Source organism: Staurois parvus, unplaced genomic scaffold (assembly GCF_062004578.1).
Source record: "Staurois parvus isolate SC_StPar_1 unplaced genomic scaffold, SC_StPar_1.0 ptg001462l, whole genome shotgun sequence".
Classification (NCBI taxonomy): domain Eukaryota; kingdom Metazoa; phylum Chordata; class Amphibia; order Anura; family Ranidae; genus Staurois; species Staurois parvus.
Genome location: NW_028319258.1, coordinates 769,756 through 777,277, shown reverse-complemented (window position 1 = coordinate 777,277; position 7,522 = coordinate 769,756). Strand labels below are relative to the sequence as shown.

The following is a 7,522-nucleotide window of genomic DNA, read 5'->3' as shown; positions in this document are numbered from 1 at the left end:
ATTGTCATTCAAAGTGTGAGAACGCTGAAAGCTGAAAATTGGCCTGGTCAGGAAAGGGGTGAAAGTGCCCCGTAGGCAAGTGGTTAAAACCATCAAAATGCACCTTACCTTTACCTTTTGTATTGACTTCACTGATGTCCACCAAATCAACAAACAAAATGACCATTCATTTCACTCATTCCTGTTCATTTCTCAGCAAAGGTGGGTTTGTCACCAGCAATTATTGGGTGTATGACTGCTCACGTCAGTAAATATAACACCCACACAGAGAATACCACACTGACGGTCCATTTATAAATGTTTTCAAATGTTTTAATTGAATCGAATTAGAAAAATGTGAATTTGTGTAAACATTGGGAAAAAAAGTCATAAACAGACCCATCACGTTTTAATTGTAGGCAGTTAGTATAAATACACAGAAAACAATTGCTCATAGGATTTCATCTTTTTATTTCCATCAAACCAAAAAGTTACATTTAAAATCAAAGGGCATATACCAGTCATAACAAACATGTTGCAGCAGACCCCATCAATTACAGCAATTACATTGCAAGTCAACAATCTCTCATTAAATCAGCAGTAATCACAATGACTCAAAATTCAAGTTCAATCAAACAAAAGCCTAAAACAATTTGAAATAGAGCGGCTCTACATGAATCCATCCTGACTGGTACAGGAGTGGCCGGAAATATAATGCTTTCTATAATAGAGTATTATTGTTTGGATATAGTGCAGCAAGAAATATGTATACCATCGATAGTATTTTAAATGTGGAGTCACCTGTACAACAAGGCATGTAAATTCCTTGGCAGATAAAGATAATAAATCCCATAGAGTTCTTCTCACATTTTATACACGGTATAACATTTTGATTGGTATGGCATTATTTAAGCAGCAAACCTTTTGGGCAGTAAAAATATTGTGAATCATCATTTGTTCCCAATGAAATGCGATTTGTAATGATCTCTGTACTATGGATTATTATAGGGTGATCAACTCACATTAAAGACTTTTTTCAGGCTTTGAAGTGCTTGCTCTCTGGTGATTCTCTTCCAAACATCCGGCAGATCAGCTGGTAATGCTCCATACTTGTCTGCAAACTGTTGATTATACTTTACGAAGATGAACTTCCAGTAATCTGAGGACTCAGTGCTGGGGTCAGGCTGAATGGCCCAGTCTGGATAAAATGTGCGATACTCGTTATATGGACAATTTTTCAATTCTGTGTCTGTGTTTCTAAAAGTTGAGTTAGATACAACAAGAGTAGAACAGATATCAACGATCAGCTTCTTACTTTCTTCAAAACATCCCAATCCTCGAGGTCTGTGAATGGAAGCTGCGTGATTCGTATGATCACTCCCTCCAGCCTCACAGGGGACACCACAGAAAGGACACTGCTTGCCACATCCAACCACCTTCCTGAACAATTCATCCTGAGGCTTCAATACCACCCTGGAAAGTATAGACTGAATATCCAAAGATCTTAATTCTGATTGGATTTGTTGTTGTGTATCTATGAGGAAGTATTTGATTTCTGCTGAGAACTGCTTAACATTCCCTGAGTTTTGAAATGTGATGACTTTCATCTCTTTCTCTGGGATCACCAAATCTGTTTTTAACAATTCACAGAACTGTTTCAAAAAACTTGACACAGAGTTTTCCTTCAGACATTTTTCATTTGTAAGAGCTTTTGTTATTTTCTTATCAATGGATGACAGAATATGCTCCTGCAAGGTTTCTAAAGCTCGCCCTCTACCATATTTGTTTGTGATGTAAGTTGAAATCCATAGTTTTGTAAAGTCCTCATAAGACCTGATGTATTCAACATACCTTTGGAATGACATGTCTTCTAGAAGCTCCTCTAAAATCGTACACTGGAAAAAACTTCTGCTGCTAAATGTGTCATTTTCAGTTAAAATCTCATCCACTATTTTTTGTCCAAGATGTTTAAAAATATAATCCATTATTGCTGGTTTCAAGCACAGCTCACACAATTGGCTCGCTCTCTTTTGACATTCATCTTTTTCATGAAAAATACTGAGAAACATAGACCAGTATTGAGGCTTTAGATTTTCCAGGCGAAGTTTCGGGTCATTCTCATGGATGAACTTGTCATGTAACTTCTGGAAGTCTTGAGATGCTTTTCCAAAAATGAAAAGTTTGATATCCAGTTCAAATTGTACTGTAAAGTTAAGCTTTTTCACATTTTCATCATTAAGCATATTATTTATCTTGTGTAGAAGTTCCTTGGAGAACATTTCATTGTAATCATCTCTGCAAGACGTCTTCTCTTTTATATACTCATCGCTGGTCTGAATTATTGAAGCAGCAAGATCGCTAACCTTCTTAATCTGTTCTTGCTTGAATTTTAGATTGCTGAAAACTGATTTAATGGAGTGATCAAAGTGCTTTTCATCATCTGTCCAAACCGTGATACCTTGTCTTGCATAATTATGTAAATCACTAATCTTATTTAATGCTTCATTTATATGAGGTCCTTTGTTGCTCATGTCATTTTTGAGGAGATGAAGAAGAGAATGATGCACATCGCATCTCCTAAGTTCTTCCAACTGCAAATCTGATAATGTCTTCTCCCACATCAACTCAAATTCTTGTTGAATTTCTGGTTCGCTTACTTCACTATTACTCTGTCTATATCTTTGCAGAAGATTTGTTATTCTATCCTCAATCAACGTCTGGGATTTTTTCTGAATGTCCTGGATTTTTATTTTCCCTTTCTGGATAGAAACAGCCTCATGGCACTTGCTAGAAGCATCTGTTTTAAGTTTTCTCTTCAGGCTTTTTATACTTATTTTGAAGTCTTCTCTGTGTCTTTCAATGAGATTAGTATTTTCGTTGTTTTCAAAATATTTTTCTAGTGATGCAATCATTTTGTTTTCTTCCTCCAGAAGAATTCTCTGAAGCTCTTCTGTGTTACTTTCACATATTTCTTCAAACTGATTACTAATGTTATTTTCTTCACTGATCACCCAATTGTGAATTGTTTTACAGAAATCCCATTCCCACGAGGAGTATTGTACAGACAATTTATTGTAGGCTTTGGCCACCAGGCTGTTTCTAAAACTGAAGATGAATTTCTCGTGTTTCACAGATCGCCATAAACTTTCTATCCAAGTAATAAAGTCAGAGATGCTATGTGGTTGGTTAACAGATTCCTGTAGTTTTATACATTCAAACAAATACATTTTAAGCTCATGTACATTTGAGCTGTAGCCAAGATTTACTGGAGCCATTGGTGGGTCTCCCTGCCACAGGCCAGGAATGTACCAATTGTCCTTCTCAAGATCGTACTTCATCACATCAGTGAAACCTGAAATCTCTTTTTTTTTCTCCATATCGGCAGCCATCTTTGTTATCTCATTCAACTGTTCCAGAAGTTTCTTCCTGTCTCTCATGTTTTTATCAGGAGCCGATACATCACTCACATTCTGGTGTACAAACTGGCAGTTGGGCTTCTTCCCAATTTCTTTCATTCTAAGAAAAGCATGGACCACAATCTGTAAAATATCCTTCATTTCTGTTGTGTTTTCCATGGCCATATTGACTATGGTGATATCACTCAGCCCAACCACTAGTGTGGCCAGTTCATTGTCATGTTCATGGCTGTCCTCCAAAGAGGCCAACTCTGGAGCTTTCAACCCCTCAGTGTCAATCACCAGAATAAAATGACAGCCCAGCTTTTCCTGGAAGTCCTCTTTCACATTTAAAAGAGTCATGAAAGCCCCTCGTGTGCATCGTCCACTGGCCACCGGAAACTGAAGACCAAACATGGTATTGAGAAGGGTGGACTTCCCCGTACTCTGCACTCCCAGCACTGTTATCACTCTAATTTTGCATTTGTTTCCTGTCTTGATGTCCAAATCAGTTAGAACATCAGTTATCCATTGCAGGGGGATGTTGGAGGCATCTCCATCAATAAGCTCCAAGGGAAACCCATCCAACAGAAGATCGGCTGCTATTCCTGGAAGTTTGGAAAACTTTTTTAGATGGCTCTCAATTTGTTTTTGTTTTATCATAGAACTTTCAGCTTCATAGAACTGAGCCAGTTCCCGTAGAAAGTGTTCTATCCCTAAAGAGCTATCCGAGAGTTTCTGATCCTGAAGTTCTTTTCTATTTGCAATGTTGGTATGTTTCTCCTTATATGTACTTTGAAGTTCAGTCAGATTGTTTCTTGCAATTGCATCAAGCCTAAATTTCATCCATTTCAGAAAATATTGTTTTTCTTTCTGGGACAAATCAGTAAGAGCATCTGTAAACATTTGTATACCTTTTGGAGTTTGATTGTTGTATTGCTCTGAATGCAGGTTATTGCAATTATTTAGGAGAGCAGACTGATATTTTTCTGCATTCTCCTCTCCTTGATTTTTCATTCTGCAAAGTTCTTTTTCTATTTTGGACAACTGTTTCCAGGGATCCCCTTGTAATTTCAGTGTTTGCCTTTTATACTGTTCTACATCATGGATTTCTTGAGTGATTTCACTGGCAAGGTCTCTTGCCCTCTGGCATTCCTGTGTATTTTCATTCAGCACAAAATTATGCGTTTCAAAGTATTTTTGAACATCTCCTAGTATTACATTTTTGGAGCTTTTCTTTAAAACATTTTGAAATTTTTGTTGGATTTTTTTAATGAAATTTGAATCATTCTCTGATGTGCTTTTGGAGACAACATGCTCCTTCCCACTATTTAATACTGGCAATAGACGTAGAAGAATGCTTTTTGTGTCTTCCTCTATAGCTTTGCTTGGAGTGACAACAAAATAAAATGTGGTGTCACTCTGACTGCATTTTGATAACAGTTGGAATTCTCGCTCACTGATTGTCTCCATGATATAAACACAGCTGATGAGATTTTACTCAGAAATGTGAACTGGTCCCAGTTGGACTCCAGGTCGCCACGTAGGTTGGTCACTGTAAAGGGTTCTGGAAAAACATCAGATCTATTGGAGGGAAAATACCAGGACATTTCTACAACTCCCTCAGATATTTTTCGCTCAAGGTTTCCTCCTTCCATATCATCATGTATGAAAAAGTTGTGATGCTGCTGGGTTGGATTAAGAACTCTATTCAGGGTTTTAGATTTGGACAGCTTGGTTTTCCCCAATCTTACAAAAGAAATTTAATGGCATGGAAATATTCACCACATTTTCCTCTCTGAACCCTTTACTATCAGCTAGTGACTGAGGTCTCCACTTTTTCACAATGTCTCTCATTGCCCACAGCATGAAGGTACAATGTGACCCATCACCAGCAGGAAGCACGAGAGGGACAGAAAACTGACACATGGCCATTTTGCTCATAATCTCCTGTTGTAGAAAACTATCTGAACAATGGAGGAGACCGCAGAGCACATCCAGGGGTGTATTGCACTTTTTGGATCTTTAAACATAGTTTTAAATGGATCATTTTCTTCTCCCACTTCTGTGTCAAGAAGAGTGTTCCTTGCAGTACTGTCCAGAGCCATGATCTTCCTCAAAGTACACCAGGGTACATCTTCAATCTTCTGGGGTTTATTGCATTGACTGTTCTCTGCAGAAATTTCTAGAATATCCCCCAAGTCAGCTTATTAGAAATATATTTCTCCATCTTCAACAGTGCAAGGAGATTAGTAAAAGCCTCTGACTCTGTAAACAGAAAAAGTACTATCAATAAGTCTTCTTTATATTAAATGTGATTTATTTTTAATATCTTTTGAGGTTAGGACTAGGGATATGGTTGAATTCAACCATCTATGGATTCAAATTCAAGGGTCAGAGTTCAGGGTTTTGGCAAATGTTTGTTCAAATTCACCATGGCATTTGAAAAACATAATTTGCTATAATTACACTATGGCAAAGCAGGCTTAGAACAGACAAAAACAGGGGGGGATTTTACAAGCCAGCACCCTCACTATAGAAATTGGGCTTACTTCATCCATAATGTCACTTTATTGAAACTGCTGTAAAGAAAGGGATAGGGAGAGAACAGGATTTGTTAGCAGACTGGGATTTAGTATTATGAATTTAAGGTCTTGTTAATACCCCCTCTTCATTTACAGTGAATATAAAAAAAGAGCTTTCATGCAGATTTTGCAAGTTGTACTTTTTTACTTCTTTTTTTGTTAATTAAGCATCAGAATCTCATCTCATCAAATGTTACCTCTTTGAGAGCTCTTGTCCGCTCCTCTTGAATCTGTTGCCGTGTTGATTGGTTGATGGTATATGTTTATTGAGGAATCATTGGGCACATTTCTTGCTGACGCAGCTTCATTCTGCTTTCCCCATCTCTTTTTATCTGCAACAAAGAGGTAGTTATATCTAGATGTAACAAAATAGTCCTGAAATGGCAATATGAGTCTGGAGAAATAATTCATCTGACTATAACTTGAGCTTTTCGCTTCTGAAGGCCATGATGTCCTTGTGGTTTCCAATTCATTAGAATGTCTTATGGAGTTACATTCATGTACATTGGTTTTGGACATCTTATTTTGAGATTGAATTTCATAACCAAATTTATGATAAAAGTAAAAAAAAACAGATAAAAATATAAATGTAAAAGTAGAGGGTCCTAGCACAGAGTGGGGAAAGGGGGATGGTTGTTTTTTTCTCTTCAGTAGGTTTGGTTTAACCTCTTTCCACCCACAATCTGTATAATAACATCTCTCAGCTAGGTGTCCGGTGCTGAGGATATGATTTCTGATGTCGTCCCTTTGGCAGCTAACAGCCAATAGCTAACAGTCCTGCATGCTGCATCTTTGGTGCGCTTCCAGAAAGCACACCAAAGCCACAGGATATAATAGAACTCTATTGGAAAGCATAGCTAACCTACACCAAACACGCGAGTACACTACACTACAGCCGCGGTGCAGACAGACGACACCACCTCACTGTGAAAGGGGCCTAAGAAATGTATTTAAAATTTATATGCCCATTGCTACAGCCTTTCTGGGGGAAAGTCCAATCCACAATCACACAAGTAACTACGTATACCCTAGACCTCTCCCCCGCACAATTCTTGCTCCACCATTCCACACTTCCATTTAGGATGTACCATAAATCACTCGCCATGCATATGGCAAACACGGCAAAACAATGTATCCCAGTCCACTGGAGCTCAACACATGTTCCCACTATCCAAGAATGGTTTGCTAGGATCAACAAATGGAGGAACTGATTTCTGTAGCAAAGAAACATCCTGAGAGATTCGGGAAGACATGGGCTTGTTGGAATAATTTCAAAACCACCTATACAGCCTATACCCCCCGACTGAATGATTGGACACAATCCTGTACTAGGGAACGCCCTGTTCACCGAAGATGCATTTGATGCACATTTGGATGGGCTGAGACTCTGCATCGTGGCTTGCCTTCCTGGTTTTTAACCCACGTGTTGCCCCATTGACTGATCTTACACGTATCGCATCCTAAGCTATATGACTATCTTTCTGGCTCGGCTCGTACAAAATGATGTGATCTATTTTATCTGCAATTGCCCATTCTACATACCCCTTACCCACCCCCCACTTT

The 7,522-nt window shown here is 38.3% G+C and overlaps 1 pseudogene; it reads right to left on the bottom strand.

Moving 5' to 3' along the window:
• Window positions 1-430: 430 nt before the first annotated feature.
• On the bottom strand, window positions 431-5,604 carry LOC149435842 (up-regulator of cell proliferation pseudogene; annotated as a pseudogene).
• Window positions 5,605-7,522: the final 1,918 nt, after the last annotated feature.